Here is a 20,641-nt window from a genome sequence, read left to right on the forward strand (position 1 = left end):
CTAGTGCTCTCTACAGCCTTTCCCTACACTACCATAGGCTGACATATAATTTTGCTGGTAATCCTTGTTGAACTGTTAATCTGTAGTTTCTAGAATCAAGTTTCTTTTTATTGTTTGAAATTGAGAAAATTGAAATAGAATTTTCTTGTTTCTAGTCCTCTAGCTTCTCTTCTTTTTCCATGAGATAGCACGGAGATCTCAATGTCTTAGGTTATAATTTATCTGGTGTTAGAAATTTGAACATACTAAAAAACTCTAAAGCCTCTTTTATTAGCTTTTCTTCTGTCTCAGGCTTCAATTTCCTGTTAACCTGTGTTCTGATCTTTCTAATCTGGAAAATTATTCTTGATAAAGAAAATAGGCCCTGGCTGGTGTGACTCAGTGAATTGAGCACTGGCCTGCGGACTAAAAGGTCGCTGGTTCTATTCATGGTCAGGGCACATGCCTGGGATGCCGGCCAGGTCCCCAGTTGAGGACGTGAAAGGCAACCGATCAAAATTTCTCTCCCTCTCTTTCTCTTTATTTTCCCCTCTCTCTAAAAATAAATAGATAATACCTTTAAAAAATAAAAGAACACTAATTATAAGAAAGAAAGTGGAAGCAAAATAAGCATGGAATAGGTTAGATTTTCTATATTATCTTTTAACATGATAGAAGGGTGTGTCTCATCTTTTTGTATCCACCTGTGCTAGAAAAAGGCAGTATGTTAGCTCTTTTCATGAACTTATATTGATTTGCCATTATGTGCCAAGTACTGCGTTAGATATCTGGGCTCCAAATATGAATAAGACATGATCTTTTCTCTCAAGGAAGTCACAATATGGTTGAAGAGATACATACAGCTTTTTGTGGAATAGCAAGATAAAGTCTAATAATAGAGGATGTTCAAAATCTTGCATAGTGAGGAAAGAGCAACCAATTCTATTTAACGGGACAGGTTTATACGAGCCTCTACAGAGGAAATTCTATTTAAGTGGATTTTTAAAGGAACTGTAGACATTTTGGATGGATTGGGGTGAAAATGGAAGGATAATATTCCTTCCCGTTCTATGTAGAACAGAATGTGCAGATAAATGGACGGTAAAAGCCAGTATGGTTTACTGAGAAATCTTGAAGTAATCTAATATGGTTGGAATATGAAATATAAAGAGGAGTCCCAGGAAATGAGGCTGGAAATATAAGCAGGACCATACAGAAAGGGACTTTATACTGTGCTAGAATTTGGATTTCTGTAGGTACATGAGTATCACCGAAGGGGATTTAAGCAGGGGATTTGATCAAAACCAGGCCAGTTAGAGTTTTTCCTTCTGATACACTGTTTGAGTAAGACCCGGCTAGGTTATGTTGTGATAACAAACAGTCCCCCAATTTCAGTGGCTTTTAGTAACAAGAGTTTATCTCATGCTTTATATCATGTGGCTATGTTCCAGAACCCAGGCTAGAGATTCAGCTTCTATCTGAGACATTTCCCTTGCGGTAGAGGGAAATGAGATGGTAGAACCACACCATTGCTATGAAAACTTCTATTGAGAAGTGGAACATGGCCTTTGCTTACATTTCATGCCTAAAGCAAGTCACGTTGCCAAGCCTGATGTCAGTGGGGCAGGAACATCTCAACTCCCACCAGGAGTGGGCAGTGAATATTTTGAGTAATAAGAAATCTATTTACATGTATCAAATTTTATTTACTTTTTGGAATTACTCTGGATCTGCTGGTGGCCATGTTCTTAGTGACTCAAAGTAACTCAAATGAAGCTATAATGTACAGAGAAATGAGAGACCAGAAAATGTCCTGGCACCTTTAGTCCCTATACTCCCTTGTGCCGCCCTGGTTCCTGATATTTTTGTTTATGTCTGTGAGCTAATAGAAGAGGGCCATAATTGGATTTCCAATTTGGGTTATTTGGGATGAATGGGGAGAATGCATCAGATTAGAAGCAGAAAGACCAGCTAGTGCTTATGGAGAAAGAATGGTTAGTAATCTGTTTCAGATATGGAAGCACAAACTAGAGGTCTGGCAGTGGTTTTAGAAAGATGTAAATGGTTTTGTTTTGTTTTTTAAGCTACTACAGAGGTAAGATCAGGTCCTGATTATTGTAAGGAGGAGAGTTCTGACCATTTCAGACATTTGGTTGGATGGTGGTGCCATTCATCGACACAGGAGGTAAAATAGGTGGGGAGAGGATATCTTAATTTTGGACATGTTGAATTTGAGATGTCCGTGGAACATCTCAATGGCTATGACTAGTAGACAAATTGGATATACTGGTATGGAGCTGTGCCATTAAGGGGCACGTACGAGATCGTGGTCACTTAATTCGGAGGTTCAGATTCGCAGACAATAAAAACCCCAAGTCAAAGGTGAATAGCTGAGCACTTCAAAGCGAAGGCAAGAATCAAGACCATACATCACCAGATGGGAGTTCACCAACACTGAAACATAGATGCCGGGGGATTCCAGAGACAGCATTTGGGGTGCGACTGGGAAAGTTCTGAGCAGGGCCTCCTGCTCTCAGGTGACACATTGTTTGCGGGTAGTTTTTATCGCGCTCTCTACTACCAGTCAGCGTAAAACATATAGATACGTTTCCTGCATACAATGTGGTGAGATTCCAAAATCCCACTTTGGGGGCTGTGGTTAAGTATGTTTTAGATGAAAGTGGCTGTGCATCAAGGGCCTTGTGTGACTTAGCTAATCAACAGGTCCCTCTGGGAGAAGGGCCAGTTCTCCCTGAAGGGAAAGTTAAATATTAAAAGTACTAACCTCCCGGGGAGAAGGGCCAGCTCTCCCCTGGGAGACAGCACACGCCTATATTTCATTCTTACAAAAAAAGGTCACAGCTCATGTAGAAACAGGGAGGATTCTCAATGTCCCTTTAACCTGTCAGGAGCTCAGAGGATAAGAGTGTTATTAAAATGACAATTCATGGAATGGAAGGCTAAGAAATCATGGGTAAGAAGGAAAAGGATAAAGGGAATGGGCAGCAGATAGAAATAAAAGGATCAGTGAGCTCAAGTCAATGTGAGGTCATAGTAGGAGTCATTAAACAAGCAAGCTAGGAAAATAAGTCAGAGAGCAGGATACCCGAATTAGCTATCGTGGAGGTGGAGCAGTTTCTAGTGGCAATAGGATCTGGGTTGTGTGTGGCCTTGGTAGTGATTAGCTGAGGTAGAGTGGAGGAGAACACCATTAGGGATAAGGTGAAGAAACTTGAAGGCCAGTGCATGTGGGCCATCCATATGCATTGTGGAAATCGCCCAGTATTGTGGAGATTCTGGTTGTCTACACAATATCCAGTTTGTACTTCTTCCTTATTTACAGAACCATGAGCAGTGTGCACTGCGCGTGTGACAGTGACCGCCAGTAACAGTGGTTCATACGGACACGGGTTTATTTTCTCACAGAATACACTATCTTTGTTCACATGAAAACATTATTTTATATCTTTTATAGCACTTTTGATATTTATTACATTCTGAGTAAGTTATATACATGATTTATTAATTCTACTCAACTGTAACCCTTAGAATATATGTACTGTATTTTATTTATAAAGAAATACAGAGATAAGCAATACAGGATTGGTATGGTAGCTCTACAAAGATTAGGGACCCAGACTTCTCTGTCATTTTGCTCCATCCTTAGGGACACTTTCATGGTTCAAAATGATTGCTGGACCTCAAAGCATTATTTCTGAATTATAACCAGAAAGAAGGAAGAAGGGCAAAAGGCAAAAAAAAAAAAAAAAAAAGGCTTTTCCGGAAGCCCCACCCAACAACTTCCACTTAACCTTTCATTTGGTAAACTCAGTTTAATGGTACAATTTAGGATGACTAGAATCTGAGAGAGAGGAATTTAATAGATGGCAGTAACTGGGAGGGGAAGAGAGGAATAGTTGAATGGCATGACCTTAAAGGGGCTGCTTTTTATATGAGAGTGAAGAAATAGTGTTTTGGTAGAGAGTATGGTAAGTACAGAATTTCTGAGGGGAGAGAACAACAGGTGATTTTAAGGAGAAGCAAGGAAGCCAGTGTGGCTGTAGAGTGAGAAAGAAAAGGAGTTGTAGGCCAGCAGGTCACAGGGAGACAGATCATATATGGTTTTAATAGTTATACTAAGAATTTTAGGCTTTGGCTTTTGCTCTGAATGAGGTAGGCAACCAATGGAAGTTTTTGAGCAGAGTGACATGATCTGACCTAAATTTTAATGAGATCATTAAATGTGGCTACAAGGTTGAGAGTAGACCAAGGAAGGTCAGGGGTGGTTGCCAGGAGACCAGTTAAAGTGTTATTGCAATAACTGGATGAGAGATGATGATAGTTTGGACCAGGAGATAGCAGTGAAGATGGGAGAAGTGTTTAGATTCCGCATGTATTTTGAAAGCACAGCAAACAGGATATGCTAGAGAATTTAATTACTGTTTCAAAGAAAGAGCGGAGTTAAAGATGACTTCAAAGACTTTAGCCAGAACAAGGATGAGAGCAACAGGGAAAGTTGTCCAAAATAATTATATTGGTATAGCAACCTACTGTAGGTGTAGGTATAGCAACCTACTGTAGGTATTCCTTGTTTCTGTAGCCTTTTCTTCCTTGTCAGTGCACATTGAACTGGCTTTCAGTACACTCATTCACTATTTTGCTCTATAAACAAATGTCTGCTCAGCAGTTACAAAACATTCCAGCCTTTATCAGTTAGATTTCTTTGGTTGTAAATAGACTTAAGGAAAAGAGGAAGGAGATGGAGTTGGGGGTGGGGGGGAGCTGGGGGGCAGAGGCATATTATAAGGACAATGGGGGTAACTCACAGAGTCAAAGAAAAAGCCAAAGAAGCATACCTTGGAACAGCCCTGAACTGAAGTGTCATCTCACAGAACTCCAGGCAGCACAGTGGACAGAATGTTTTTATCAGGGTAACCTTATCTTGATAAATCACTCATATCATTGAGCATTTAATTTAATAATGATATTGAGTTAGATGCTGGGGTAGGAATGGTGGGGGAGGAGGCACTTCCAAAGCTGATAAAATATAGTGGGTACATTCAGAGGGTCAAAGTAGAATTAATAAATCATATAACCTGGCCTCAAAGTGAAGATCTCAAGGGTACAACTATAAATTCCTTTGTTAAGACGTCAGAAAGATTTATGGCAGTGTTTCACAGAACCTTTCAGCTAGATAAAAAAATTCCTAAAGATCTTAAGGGAATACCTCCTAGACCCTTTCCATTAAATAATAGGGTTTCTCAGGATCTTAAGGGTATTTTCTTACTGTACCCTTACACAGAACTTAAGCTAGAGAAGGTGGGTATGGCTTGGTCTACTGGAGTAAATAAACCCTCTATTAGGTTCATAGGAAATCTAGGTTGTTGTTTTTTTTTTTTTCTTTTTATTGCTTTTTTTAGAGGGAGTGGGGGAAGAAGGGAAGGTGTGGGGGAAGAAAGAGAGAAAGAGAAAGACATTGATTTGTTGTTCCACTTATTTATACATTCATTGGTTGATTTGTATATGTGTCCTGACCAGGGACTGAATTTGCAACCTTGACATATCGAGATGATGCCGTAACCAACTGAGCTACCTGGCCAGGACCTAGAAGGTTTTTAATAATTGTGCTAACAGAAGCAGCTTCGGCTTGCATTATAAGGAACAGAAACAGTATAAAATGAAAATGGGCCTTTGGATTTCTAATCACCTACAGGCAGGAAGCAGGCTGAGGAGACTACTCCATTACAAATGTGAACCATCTCTTAGGTAAAAGGAAAGATGACTTGGAGGGCGGAGCCAAAGAGTCTTGGGGAATCACTCTCAGAGAGTAGGATTAGGCTATAATCAAAGAACTGGTGACGTGTCTGATTAAATTTCAGAATTTTTATGGACTAGTAACTGCTATGTGTCTTCTGTTCCTTCCTCCTTTTCCTCATATTTTGAATGAGAGTGTCTACTGTAGTTATCCTGAGTCAGTCTCACTATTGTACGTTTGTATGTTGGGTGTGTGGGAGCAGATAATTTGTCTCTTTATTCAGATCAAAAGGAACTATACTCCAGTAGCAGTACCTGAGGAACTGCATCTGAGGAACCTCACTCACACCTGGACCTGAATTAGATACCAAGATTCTGGACATCAAGCTGATGCCATAATGAGATGAGACTATTGAAGGTCTTAGGAGAGGGTGAGTGTATTTTGCATGTGGGAGGACTTGTTGGGACCAGAGGGTGGTGTGTGGTAGCTTGTCTTCAAAGTGGCCATCGTCATTTTCTTTCCTTCTCGTCATTCAGAGGAGGAGTCTTTTTCTCTCCTCCTTTTGAATTCGGGCTGGCTTTAGTGACCTGCTTGACCAATTGAATGTAACTTTCTGGGGCTTCTGAGGCTAGGGCATAAGAAGCTTTGTAGCTTTTGGCCTGTGACTCTTGGAATTCTCTCTGTTGGAATGCTCACTCTTAGAACTTAGTCACTGTGCTGTGAGAAGCCCAAGCCAGATGGCGAGGACCTACGTAGGCACTGGTTGATAGCCCCAGTGAGCTACCAGCAAACAGCCAGCACCAAGTAACTGTCAGCCGTGTGTGTGTGAGTGAAGGAAACATGTTGGGCAGTCCAGCCCTAGCAAACACCACCTGGACAGGAATGGAGGTCCCGGACGTACAGCTCCTGTTGAGCAGTATCTGTTCGTCTTCATCTGTTCAAGTCACCCCATCTGTGGTCCCAGACATTGTGGATCAGAGACACACACTCACTGTTCTCCCTTGCTAGAGTTTCTGGCACACAGAATAATGAGAATAATAAAATGATCATTGTTTGCCACTAAGTTTTGGGTAGTTTTTTAATGCAGTAATAGATAACTGGACATTGTCAGATTGAATAGAAAGTAATTTGGCTTTATGCAATTTATAAGTGGCATTCCTAGTGAAACATAAGGAATCAAAGTGATTTAGAGTAAAGGTATGAAAAAACATATTCTAAAAGAAAGCTGATATAGCAGGAGTAATAGTAGGCAAAATTAATTTGAAGGCAAAAATTATTACTAAAGTTAAAATTATCACAAATTATATACATACATATTGTAAATATTTTATTTACTTATTTTTGAGAGCGGGGAAGGGACAGAGAAAGAAAGGGAGAGAACATCAATGTGCAGTTGCCTTTTGTGTGCCTGCAACTGGGGACCTGGCCCGGAACCCAGGCATGTGCCCTGATTGGGAATCTAACCAGTGACCCTTCAGTTCGCAGGCAGGCACTCAACCCACTGAGCCACACCAGCCAGGGCCACAAAAAATTATAAAATAAATCATTTATGAAGGTGCTATAATAGTTCCAAATCAGTATGCACCCAGTAGTTTGGCTTTAAATGCAAGGGTGGGCAAAAGTAGGTTTACAGTTACTCATATGGAGAAAGACATACAGGTTATGGTTGTTATAATAGCTTTATTAACTTAAAAGAATGTCACAATGGTACAGTAAACCTGCTTTTTTCTCTCTAGCCCACCGCTGTATATGGCTAGAATACAGATAGAATATAAAATACAGGGATAGAGTACAGAGAGAAAATATATAAATACAATTAAAAGGGAGAATTGATAAATCTACCAAAGCAGGAAATTTTAACATATCTTTCTCAGTAAGTGGTGGTCAAACCAGACAAAAAAATTGAAGATTTGAATAAGTGACTTACAAACTTGATTTGGTTAATTTGTGCAGAGCCCTGCACCTAATAGATGAGAATATAGTTTTTTAAAGGTAGTTTTTAAAAAGCTGAATATGTACTGAAGTCATAGAGCAAGTCTTAACAAAACCAATGAATGGGTATTATGCAGACTGTGTTTTCTTCAATTCAGTTAAGACAAATTAAACCAAAAGAAGATCAAAATAATTTTATATATTCAAAAATTTAAAAAGCACACTTCTAAGTAACTCATAGATCAAAGAAGACATAATAATAGAAATAGAAATAAAGCTAACTTAACAAAAAACCAAAACTGACTCAAGAAGGAATAACAACTTGAATAGACCTATAGTCATTAAGTATATTGAATCAGCAAGTAAAAATCTACCCAATATAAAAGATGTACAGATGGAATTTTTTAAAACATCCTTACCCAAGGATATGCCCACTCATCTTAGAGAGAGAGAGAAACACCCATCGATTGCCTCCCACACACACCCCTGCTGGGGAATCGAACCCACAACCTGTAACCTAGTTATGTGCCCTGGCCAGGAATCAAACCCACTTGGTGTAAGGAATGACACTCCAACCAACTGAGACACACACTGGGGCTTTTCCAAAAGTATTAAATCCTCACTGAGGACATGCTTATTAGACAGATGGGATGAGAGAGAGAGAGGGAGGGAGATATGGATTTGTTGTTCCACTTATTTAGGCATTCATTGGTCGATGTTAGTATGTGCCCTGACCGAAGACAGAACCCGCATGGAGTGTGGGACAATGCTCTAACCAACTTAGTACCTGGCCAGGGCTCACTCATCTCTTGTTTTTTGTAATCCATTGTTAATTCTATTTAGTGTATTTTTTATCCAGACATTGTAGTCTTTATCTCTAAAACTTTGATGTAGGCCTTTCTTTATGTCTCCCATGTTTCTGCTTAGTTTTTTGAATATAGAATACAGATATAACTGTTTTAATGCCATTGTCTGCTAATTCTAACATTTGTGTCAGTTCTCTGTTTCAGCTGATGTATTTTTTCCTCTTTGTAGGTCATATTTTTTCTGCTTCTTTGCTTGTCTCATAAATTCACTTGGATTCCAAACATTGTGAATTTTACCTTGCTGGGTCCTGGATCGATCAATCTCCTTCCTTCCTTCCTTCCTTCCTTCCATCCGTCCATCCATCCATCCATCCATCACAGTTAAGTTAGCAATACAGTTTGACCCTTTCCGCTGTTGCTTTTAGGATTGTTAGGTGGAACCAGAGCAGTTTTCCATCTAGGTTAATTATTCCCCAAGACCGTTCTGAATACGCTAACCCATGCATGTCCTGTAAGCAGGGCTTTCCATTCTGGTTGGTAGGCATAGGCATTATTTCTGTTCTATTTGAGTGCCAGTTAGTGTTCCCTCTAACCCTTTAAATGGCTCCTTACATGCAGTCACTGACCAGTACTTTGCTGAGTACTTGAGGGGAACCTACCACATATTTCCAGAGTCTTCTATGTATATAGCTCTTTCTTCTCCAGCACTCTGTCCTGTAAACTCTGTCTGTCTTGGTGTCCCCTGACTCTCAGCTCCATCTCCTCAACTACTGCTGGGAGCTGCCTGGGTTTCTCCTCCCTGAACTGTGCCCTGGAAATGATCTCAAGGCATTAAGCTAGGGCAGGGACGTCAGACTCATTTTCACCAGGGGCCACATCAGCCTCGCAGTTGCCTTCAAAGGGCTGAATGTAATTTCAGCTCCTTAACAATTAAGGAGTAGTTACATTTGTACAGGCCTAAAATTATTTCGGCCTTTGAAGGCAACCACAGGACTGATGTGCCCCCCCTCGCCCGCCCCCCGCCCACCCCCCCCCGCCCCGTGAAAATGAGTTTGACACCCCAAGCGAGGGTATTCACAACTCACCTCACTTGTTCCTGTATCTCCGGGGTCACTGTCCTTCACTGACTGCCTTCTGAGCAGGGTCCTCAAAACCATTGTTTCATCTATTTTGTCTGTTTTGTCATTTCTTTATCTGCTACTCTGTATTGGTTGGAAGTGAAAGTCCCTATTTTCTATATTTTTTATGTGCTTAGAGTGTTTCATGACAAATACATAAACCAAACATACATTTTTCAAAGGTAGTTACTAGAATTTTCAAGACTTGAAATAAACTTGACCTTCTTCTCAAGCATTTCGGGAGACTAAAATTTTATATTTTGGGTGCTTTTTATACCTTCTTATCCCTTTGCTTTGATTCTAGCAGAGTTCAGCGATTATCTTTAAAACAAAGAGATTTTATTATGTTCTGTGATTGTATGAATAAAGCAGCACTTCTTGTTCCACACACCCTGAGACCTGAACTGCATATCACTATCTTGTTTCATAATAGCTTCCAAATAACATCAGGTGGTCATTTTTTATTTTATAACAAGTCTGCTAATCTGGTCTGATTTGATCTTGTGACATCAGGAAAGAAACCTCCCAGGAATAGAATAAAAAAACGTTTTATATCCTGACGCGTTAAAAAACAAGATGAAGATCCAAATACTGAAACAATTTTAATATCTTTAAACCCTTCTACAGTGGGGTAAAAGAAAAAAGGAAACACTCTCCTCTAGCCTACTTAATGAATTATTTAACTTGAGTATTATTTTATTATAAATAATTTATTTCCAAGATTTCCTAGGGCAGGAAGACTGTTCTAGCTGTATAGTTTAAGGGAAGTGATAAGGACATAAATTCTGTTGATGGAAGGAATAAATGAATGAAAGATATGGGGTATGGGTTGATTTTTGAGTAGAGAGTAATTCTAAATTTAAGATGAAAAGAGTTTGTCGGTTTTCTCCAAGAGGAAGCCGGGTCATCCGAGAAGAGTGAAGAATAGGACAGTTCAGCCTCCAGGTGGCACAGGAAGGCTTGGGACAGCAGTGTGGGAGGCGTTCTGAGGCAATGTATTCTCACCTTTTTGAGGATGAGGAGGAAGGGTCCTCTTGGAGGGATCTGGCTTGTCACTGTCGGTCATGCTTTCTCTTTTCTGTGTTCAGTATGCGACCATTGATTAACTGAAAGGGAATAGGGATGAAACTTATTTTAAAGATTTGTTTTTTTCAAAGCAGGAAAATATCAAATAGAAAATTCACATCATTAGCATCTGGAGCTTTGTATTTGGCAAACTGGAACAGTAGGGTTTAGTACAGTTTACCTTGTATCAATTCATAGAGTTATAGCTCTAGGAAGGTGAACAAATTCTGATTTCTTCTACAATATTTTTATAAAGGTGAAGTCCAGTTAAAATGCCTTGGAGTATGAAAGAGTAGGAGACACGATACAGAAGGGACCAGTGCTGCTCAGGGGTTAGTGAGGGCGGGGCAGCCAACTGCAGCTGCTTGCTTTGTTTGTGTTTGTAAGTATGCGTTTACTCCTTGCACAGGTGTTCAGAGCTATAGTCTTTTCTTTCTGTCCCATCTGTGGCCTCCTTGAGTCATTCCTTCAAGGGCTGAGTCAGGTTTGTTGAAATTAAGCTTCAAGTTATTGTTAGAAAAAACTGGGCAGAGATCAGTGCGTAGAGATTCCCGATGGAGGAAATGAATAGCTCTCTGTGTTCTGAGATGACTAGTTTTCCTACCCTGCCCTGGGAGAATTGTTGCCAAAGTCTTCCCCGTGGTGTCAGGGAACTGGGATTGAGGACTCTGACTTCTAGTACTGGCAAGTCTTAGTGACAAGGAAAAAAGATCGCAAAAGAACAAACAGGTCCTTGGACTTACTGCCAGCCTCTCTCCAAAGGGAAGTGTTCTTCCTGACTTTTATAGAATCCGTGTGGTTAAAATCGTTTTTATAATTGTGAGCGGTGATCCTCTCTTTCAACGAGGACCCCCCCCCCCCCCGTGCCCCCGACCACCCAACTTAATTCCAGGTCAATCAAACCAAATAGTTGTAGAGCGCAGCAGAAATGAAAGAACTGAGTTACACACCATGAAATGTCATGGCACTGTGTGGTGGTGTCATGGCAGACGTAATCAGAATTGTGTGTTCTGGAACAGTAGTTCTGAAAGTTGTTGGTTTCAGGATCCTTTCTACTCTTAAAATTTGAGGACTCCAAGGAGCTTTGGTGCATGTGGGTGTATATCTGTCAATATTTACTGTATTAGAAGTTAAAACAAAATTTAGATTTGTTCATTTAAGAAAAATAATGAATATGTTACTTTTATTTAAAACCAAGATATTTTATTTTTTATTTGAAAATAATATAATGGAGGGTTTGACTGGGAGTGGGGGGACCAGGCCAGGGGAGAGCAATGGGGAAAAAGGCAGGACAGCTGTAACTGAACAATAAAAAAATAAAAAAAATAATTAAAAAATAATAATAAACCCATTATACATTAACATAAGTAATGTTTTCATGAGAAATAACTATATTTTCCAAAACAAGAAGACATTTATTGGGAAGAAAAGTATTGTTTTATAGTTTTGTAAATCTCTTTGATATCTGGCCTTATTAAACAGATTGGATTTCATGTGTACTTTTGCATTCAGTCTGGTGCTTTGCCCCTTATCATGTGACCCTGGAAAACTCCACTGTGCGCTTACGAGATAATGACGGTAGGCAGATACCAGCTTAGTATTATTATGAACATACTTTCGATCTCTAGCATCCCCTAAAGGTATCGTGTTACCTCCAGAGGTTTCTGGACCGCTGTTCCCAAAATGTTTATGTGTGGGGAAAAAGAAACACAAGAGATACCACCATTGGGTAAAGGAAAATTTTCCATGTGTTTAATCAGTCCTGGTTGTTCAACCTAGTAATCAAGCAGGATAACACCCAGACTCCAGAACCGAAGTAGGCATAGCTGAGTAGGACTGGGAGTCAATCCCAGTTCACATGCTTTTTAAAAGTAGTTGTTCAGTGTTTTTGTAGTGTTTTGTTAACCAGTGGGAGAAGAAAATTGAATCAGATCCCTGGGGAAGAATCAAAGGATTTTAGAGATAGCCCTGACCAGGTGGCTCAGTAAGTTAGAACGTCGTCCTATACACTAGAGGGATGCGGGTTCAATCCCTGGTTGGGGCACATACAGGAGGTAACTGATTGATGATTTTCTCTCACACTGATGTTTCTCTCTCCCTTTTTCTCTCTCTTTTCTCTCTCCCCCCCTTCTTCTCTAAAACAAAACAAAACACATCCTCATGTGAGGGTTAAAAAAAAGAATTTTAGAGATAAAAATGGCCTTTAAAGATAATCTAGTCATAGAATTTTAATTTTAGACTTTCACATTTGAATGTTACCGGACAGGTCATCTAATCTAATCCTCAAGCTTTATAATCATAACTAGTATTTGTGATGTACAGGCTAAGTGCTTTACATTCTTTTTCCTTCTCAAAATGATGAAATGATCATTTTGATTTTTTCTGTTTCTTTTAATGTTATTTAAAGAGAGGGAGAGAAACATCAATGTGTGGTTGCCTCTCATGTGGCCCACAATGGGGACCTGGCCTGCAACCCAGGCATGTGCCCCCGACTGGGAATCAAGCCAGCGACCCCTTGCTTCACAGGCTCGCACTCAATCCACTGAGCCACACCAGCCAGAGCCATGTTTTTTATAATAGAAAATGTTAAACATGTACCCCAATACCCACCTTCAGCAATTGCTAATACATGGCTGAATGTTTTATGCATACCCCTGCCTGCCTCACTTATGCCCTCAGATTATTGGATACAAATTCTAGACATTCTGTAATTTCACCTATAAATATATCTGTGTATATGTCAAAGATAAGGGCTTTAAGTAAGTAATCACAATTCCATTATCACACTAAGAAATGTAATGGTACTTCCTTAATACCATCAAAAACCCAGCACATGTTCGTATTTCCCCGGTTATATCATTCATATATATATATATATATATATATTTTTTTTTTTTTTTTTGAATTGGTCTGCTGAATAGCGCAAATAGTTGAGTCATATCTTAAGATTCTCCATTTCTTTTCCTCTCTTTTTCTTTCATAATTTTTTGTTGTAGAAACCGAATCTTTTGTCTTGGAGAGTTTTCTTGAGTCTGAATTTTGCTGATTGCACCTCTGTGGCATCTTTTAACGTGTTCCTTTGTCCTCTGCATTTCCTGTAAATTAGTACTTATTTAGAGTTTGCTAAGACTTCATGAGTGGTAAGTACTTCCATTGGGAGGTGCGTAATATCTAACTCTCCTTTTGGAGGTGAAAACAGTTTGATATAACAGTGAAAAATATTCTGGGTGAATGTGAAAAAAAAAAAAGGTATATGTTTTAAAAAGTGTTACTTAATTGGTATTTGTTGGCAGAGATAGAGTTCTTACTCCATTGTTTCCAGTGAATCTATTCATTATATTTTTGTTTAAAGGAATAAATCAGAATTTTAGTTTTTACTTATTTTGGCTCTAAGGTAAATAACATTTAAAAGCATCCTTCCCAGCAGCCCCTCCCACCCCCACTCTTTTCTTCTTTAATATAATGGCAAGAAACATTCACATCATCACACACATACCTCATGAGTTGATTCATTCATTTTATAAACCCACCCCCGCAATTTGCAGGAGAGTAAAGCAAAACTAACTTTAAGTACAATATAATAGGCACTTTTCTGAGCACTTTTATAGGGAATATAAATATATATATAAAATATTTATTCTTACCACAACCTTATTAAGTAGGTGGGATTATTATCATCCCTCCATTTTATAGATGAAGTAACTGAGGCACAGAGATTAAGTAACTTGCCTAAGGTTACACAACCAGTGAATGTTAGAGCCAGGAGTCAAATCATGCATTCTTTCCCCAGAGCCTGTGCTGTTACATTAGAACTTGGCCACACACACTGTTTGCAGGAAGAGATATGGTTATTCATTAAAGGATTTCATGGTCATAGTATAATAAAATTATTCATTTGGTATCACAAAATCTGTCATTTTATAATGATAAATAATTAGGGCTAAGGCAGGTTTTTTTTTATTTTAATGAAACCTTATTTCCAGACAAACAAATCTTAATTTTTCCCCCCAGGTCATCATTTCACATGTAAATATTAAGGCATATAGTATGTATGGATTACTAAAGAATACGTTCTTCAAAAAAATATATATTTATTTATTTTTAGAGAGGGGGAAGGGAAAGAGAAAGAAGGGAGAGACACAGATTGGCTACCTCCTGTGTGCACCCCTACCTGGGACCTGTGCCTGTGCCTTGACTGGGAATCGAACCAGTGACCTTTTGCTTTGCGGGGTGATGCCCATCCAACTGAGCCGCACCAGTCAGGCCAAGAATAAGTTATTATCGTCTGTCTTATGGTAAAAACAAACTTCATATAATTTGCAAGAATTAAAATTCTTTAGCAGAGACGATGCTTGTAACAGTTCATTTGCCATCACTTTCTTTGATAAAGTAATTATAACTTTTTTTGGTGGTTACTAGCATATTCATAGCATTTTCATACATGAGACTTGAAGAGGCAGTTGTCCTATTTTCTTCATCTCTTCTTGCTTTCTTTATTATTATGAGTTTTTACATGACAAAGAGAAAATGACTCACAACTGATATAGTAATCAGTAACGGTCACAGCTGAGGCTGTATAGCATATATAATAGAGTCTGCTTGTTGTGCAAAATTCCTTGCTGACTGGCTTTATGTCCCTCCTTTCTCTCCCACTTAGTAAATTTATTGTAACATAGTAGTTGCCCCCTTATCTGCAGTTTCACCTTCCATGGTTTTAGTTACCTGCGGTCAATATTAAATGGACATATTAAATTGAAAATTCCAGAAATAAACAATTTGTAAGTTTTAAATTGTGTGCCACCCTGAGTAGCATGATGAAATCTTGAGCTGTGCCACTGTGTCCCACCTGGGACATGAATCTTCCCTTTCTCCAGCGTATCCACACTTTAGATGCTACCCTCCGTCAGTCACTTAGTGGACATCTCAGTTGTCAGATTGACTGTCCCACTATCGCAATGCTTGTGTTTGAGTAACCCTTACTTTAAACCTAATAATGGCTCTAACGTGCAACAGTGGTGATACTGACAATTCAGATATGCCAAAGAGAGGCTGTAAAGTGTATGTATGTATAGGCAAAAACGTAGTATGTATAGGCTTAATACTCTCTGCTGTTTCAGGAACCCACTGAGGGTCTTGGAATGTATCCCCCATGGATAAGGGGGAGCTACAGAGGATGAAAGTAACATTGATAGGGAATACTTTTAATGTAATTTAATATATTCATAAGAAGGTACTTGTGTATTATTAGGAATAAATTTTTTCATCTTTGAAACTTTTGGGAGGCTCAGATTTAACAGTTGAGGAAAGGAATTTTTAAAAAAGGAAACCAAGAAGTAACTGCAGATTTTATTATAATAAAATTACTTATTATAATAAGTAATATTTTGCTTATTTCCCAAGACTGAGAGATGAAAAATACTCTTGCAGCAAATATAAGTTTTATGCAAATATATATGCGCCTCCCTTTAATTAATATCAGTGTGTGGATATGGTCTTGAAAATGCTCTAGTAGAAGCCATGGATTGATTATACCCACAGAATAAAACTTACCTGAGGGAACCCAACATACACACAAAACTTTTTTCAAACAGAAAAACAATAAAAACAGCAAGAACAAATTTAATCCTTATAGACCAGGGGCTTAACATGTCGAATCATTCAAATATTTATAGTAATTGTCTCTTAACTATCTATTGAAACACAGTATAATCCCAGAATAAAGTTGCCTTGGTATGAATTTATATATGGTATTGAGAATAAGACTTAAATGCAATTTGTGCTAAACTAAGACATTAATTTTAGAGACTGTTAACTCACTTTTAGGAATTTATTTCACAGTCAACGTAATTCTTCATATATTGCTGTTCAAAGTGCTTTATCCCATTTGGATTGTGTGGTAGCAGTAAAGAGGATTGTTTAGATTAACAGTCATATTATTCCTCTTTGTATGGATCTTACCAGTTATTTTGTAAGAAAAGTAACATTAATTCAGCTTTTCTTTATTGGGAGAGTGAATGGTGTATTCATTAATCTGGCTTTCAAATATATATTTAGTTGGTAGAACAATTACTTTGTGTGCTCATGATAAATGTTATTTATTTAGACACATTTGCTTTTTCTATTTTTTTTCTTAATTGGTTTGACTGCATCTCTAAAAGCTGCTCATTAGACTAACAGCCAAAACCCCCACATGTCCAAGAGAAGTGCCAGGAAAATGTTAATACTCCAATTTCCCTAATCTTCATCCCTTCATTTTTAGGGGCTGCTGAAATCAGGTGACTTAGACTCTCTCAAGAGGCAGTGACCTATTTAGGACTGTTCCAGGGAAGGGATTGAACATTTGGGTGCCTTTAATGTATCAGACATTCGATATGTGTTAACTTACTTAGTTCTTACGATTCTGTGAGAGGTAGGTGGCATTTTACAGATAAATAAAGTGACTCTAGTTATCAATTTACCCTAAGTCATCTTAAGTGGTGTGAAAATTAAAACACAAACCTCACTTAAAATGAAGTTTGGAAGGCCTTGTCCAGTGTAGGTCAGTTGGGTGGAGCGTTGTCCCATTCAAGGAAAGGTTACGGGTATCATTCCTGGCCAGGGCACATACCTAAGTCACAGGTTTGATTCCCCCATCAAGGAGTGCAGGGAAGGAACTGTTCGATGTCAGTGTATTGTCTCTCTCTAAGAGCAATGAAAAATGTCCTCATCTACGGTGGGGATTAAAAAAAAAAAGTCTGGAGGGTAGAAAACTTTTGTGCATGTGCCACTCAATGCGTACTGCTAACTCCAACAAGAAGAGACACACTTTGCATCTCCAACAGGAGTGATACTACTTTATTACCTAAGCAGGAGGAAGCAAAGATCCCTCTTTGCCCCCATAACAGCTCGGCCAATGGGAGACAGCCATAACTCAGCCTATGAAAAGTCACTATACTTGGAACTTTCAGGTTCTTCCAGTGGCCTCATTTATAACAGCCCCTCCCGAATCCTTAAAAGACCATTCCCCTCCTTTGTTTCTCTGGACCTGTGTGTGGTTCCCCAATAGACTGCATGTTCCAAATCGGAATTCTTTGTTCCCAAATAAACCCATTTTGCTGAAAAAATATCTGGCTATTTGTTAAGGTCAACAAAGGCAAGTCTGTCATTTGAACCCATCTCAGTCTCCAAATACCACTCTTTCTACGACAATACCGCGCCATTTGAACATGCTTGTCTTCTCTTAGTAAATACTTCAGTGAGTTGGGGCAGGTGATAAATAGGGTTAGTAAACACACTAGGAGATTGCAAAGATATGTAATGTTAGGGAATCACAGGACTATAAGGTAAACATAATATAACGTGTATGCATCTTGGACAAGTTATGTACTGCCTTTGTTGCAGTTTCCCAGTGTGTAAAATGAGGGTAATATCTATTCTGCCTTCCCAAAGGGGTATTGAGAGAGGAAGAAAATGAGTGTGTGTGTGTGTGTATAAGCCTTGAAAATTATAAAACTTTATAAGTGTAAAGTATTATGTATTATCAATATGGAGAGTCGTGTAGCTTGGTGGATTGGTACCATTCTTTTAACTGAGGAACAATGTCGATCTTGGCAATGGGCCACTGGAACTCAAAGAAATAGCATCTGTCAATCACGGTCATTTCATGGAAGGAAGAAGTGAAAAATGGCACAGCAGTTATTCTCCTTGACCTCTTTCTCTGAAAAGGAATTTGATTAGGCAAGCTGGTTTCATAATAGACCAGAGCTTCTCTCTTCTCTCCAGGGAATTGAGGCTGAGCAGCCAGGCTTGTTCTGTGAAGCTAGAGCAATCTGGTTTTAAAGGATTTAACTAAATTTATTGTGATTAAGGTTTCATGAGGGATGTGCATTGCAGAGCAGCAGCTTTATTTTTTTTATTTTTTTGTAAAGTGGTTTTATTTATTTTTAGAGAGAGGTGAAGAGAGGGAGAGAAACATTGATGTGTGAGCGAAACATGGATCCAACGCCTCTTGCATGAGCTCCAGCCAGGGAACAGGCCCTCAGCTCAGGCATGTACCTGGACAGAAATCAAACCGGTGACTGTTCGGTCTGAGGGACGATGCCCAACCCACTGAGCCACACCAGTCAGGGCCAGAACAGCAGCTTTAAAAACATTATATATGAGTGAGCCTATGTTCCTAGGTTGAGAACAGGAAACTGCAGCTAGTACGCTCAACTCATAGGAGGCACACAAGTGTATGAATGTTTAGTAAAAACAATTATAGAATTATGCCTCATTACTGTCGTAAGGTAAAGACAATGAATGGCCAGAGAAACAACTTGAAATGAGTCTCTGTCTATAGGCATCCCTGGAGAGTTACCTGGTGACCTGGTGGAACTCAAATTGTCTCTAATGGGAATGATTTTGCTCAATCCTTTATTCTTCCAACAGTTGCTGGCATTGTTGGGGAGTTCATACATACATGCATGAAGCCACTGGTTTAAGTATTTTGGCTAAAGTCAGGATAAAAATAGATTAGTCTTTTCCTAAAAGCTCTCTACATTCACTTTGCCTTTTGTATTTGCTAAGTCGATTCCGGATGAATATGGAGCTGATGCTAGATTCTGGAACCCTAGCACCTTAAGCCAGCCTGCTGGCTCTGCTGCTTCAGTCTTACCCCTGTCAGTACGTCTATTTAAAGAAACTGATATGAGACTTGGAAACGTGACTATGAGAGTTTCATTTTGGGGGAATCATTTAGGATTACTCAAAACAGGTATTTGGCTGAAAGCAGAAAATCAAGGGAATAATAGCAGCAGAGGAGAGGCTGCATAAAGGGAGCCAGTGAAGGACCGTTGCCTCCCTTAACATTCCATCAGCCACAGACTTTCCTCCCAATTAAGTGCTTTCTCAAAAGATCAGAAACGTCCAGGGGAAAATATGAAGTTATTTTCTGGTGCCATGTTGGCTTTCATTGGATTCAATATTTGGCTTCGTGGGGTGATCAGTGCGAGTCATAGGGAGTAAAGGCCTAGGGTTTGTTAAAATGGAAAGGCTGGGATGCTTATATCTATATTTCACATAACTGGAGATAAAAATTTCAGAGGCTTCTGATTTTCTAAACCTCAGTGGTTTAGAACAGTACGCAAAGGAAAGGGTTTCTGAAAACAGCCTTGTGAAAGTGATGAACGTGGCCCTGACCGGTGTGGCCCGGTTGGGTGTCATCCCATGGGGCTGTGGGTTGCTGGTCAGATTCCTGGTCAGCAGCCATGGCATGTGCCTGGGTTGCAGGTTCTGTCTCAGTTGGGCACATGCAGAAGGCAACCTATGGATGTTTCTCTCTCGCATCAATGTTTTTCTCCCTCTCTCCCTCCCTTTCCCTTTCTCTAAAAGTAAATAAATTGACTAATTTAAAAAATAAAGGTAATCAATATGTATTTTTACATTAAACTCAACTTGCTAAGTTAGAGTTTTTACCTTGGTTTGGTGAGTTAGAGTTTTTAGAGGCTTTAATTTATGTTCCTTCTAAGCTTTAGTGTAAGATAACGTCAACCTTTTTGAAGCAGGTAGCCAGCTTGTTAAGGCCACGTGCATGAGTGTGTGTATGTCGTATCCCTAGCACAACATGTTACTACTATAAGTAGGGTGGTTGGGGATGTAGCAGGAAAGGATTGTAAGGATGTGGCTGTTTCAAAGAGAGGGAGCTTCTGGAAGAGATCGCTGTTCTTTTATTCCAATTAGAAATCCTTTGTGCTGCATACACCCCCTGGGTAGTAATGGTGGCAGGGGTTGCCTCTGAGTCCTTTGCACTTAGTATTGAAATAAGCTTCATCTTAAAACCTGGCCGACTTGTGCACACTACTGAAATTAGAGTTCCTGAAAAAGTGTAGGACAGACTAACCCCAAGGAAAAGCCCCAGTTGGGAGCTTCGGAAAGCGAGCGAACAGCTCCAGAGCACTGAGTGCTTGGGTAGCAGAAGTGTCAGGAGTTGAGATAGGAGGTTTTGAATTATTTTGCCTGAGGCCTAA

The 20,641-nt window shown here is 39.3% G+C and overlaps 1 protein-coding gene and 1 long non-coding RNA gene across 2 annotated transcripts in view; both read left to right on the top strand.

Annotated features, from left to right (window-relative positions):
• AHCYL2 (adenosylhomocysteinase like 2) overlaps positions 1–20,641 on the top strand; it is a 149,291-nt gene that overhangs the window by 23,588 nt on the left and 105,062 nt on the right.
• Positions 11,921–20,574, top strand: LOC118497176. The gene is made up of 3 exons (XR_004899714.1): positions 11,921–12,485; positions 12,649–12,651; positions 20,561–20,574. It is a non-coding gene; the product is annotated as an uncharacterized LOC118497176 (long non-coding RNA).

The sequence above is a fragment of the Phyllostomus discolor genome, chromosome 10 (genome assembly GCF_004126475.2).
Source record: "Phyllostomus discolor isolate MPI-MPIP mPhyDis1 chromosome 10, mPhyDis1.pri.v3, whole genome shotgun sequence".
Lineage (NCBI taxonomy): Eukaryota > Metazoa > Chordata > Mammalia > Chiroptera > Phyllostomidae > Phyllostomus > Phyllostomus discolor.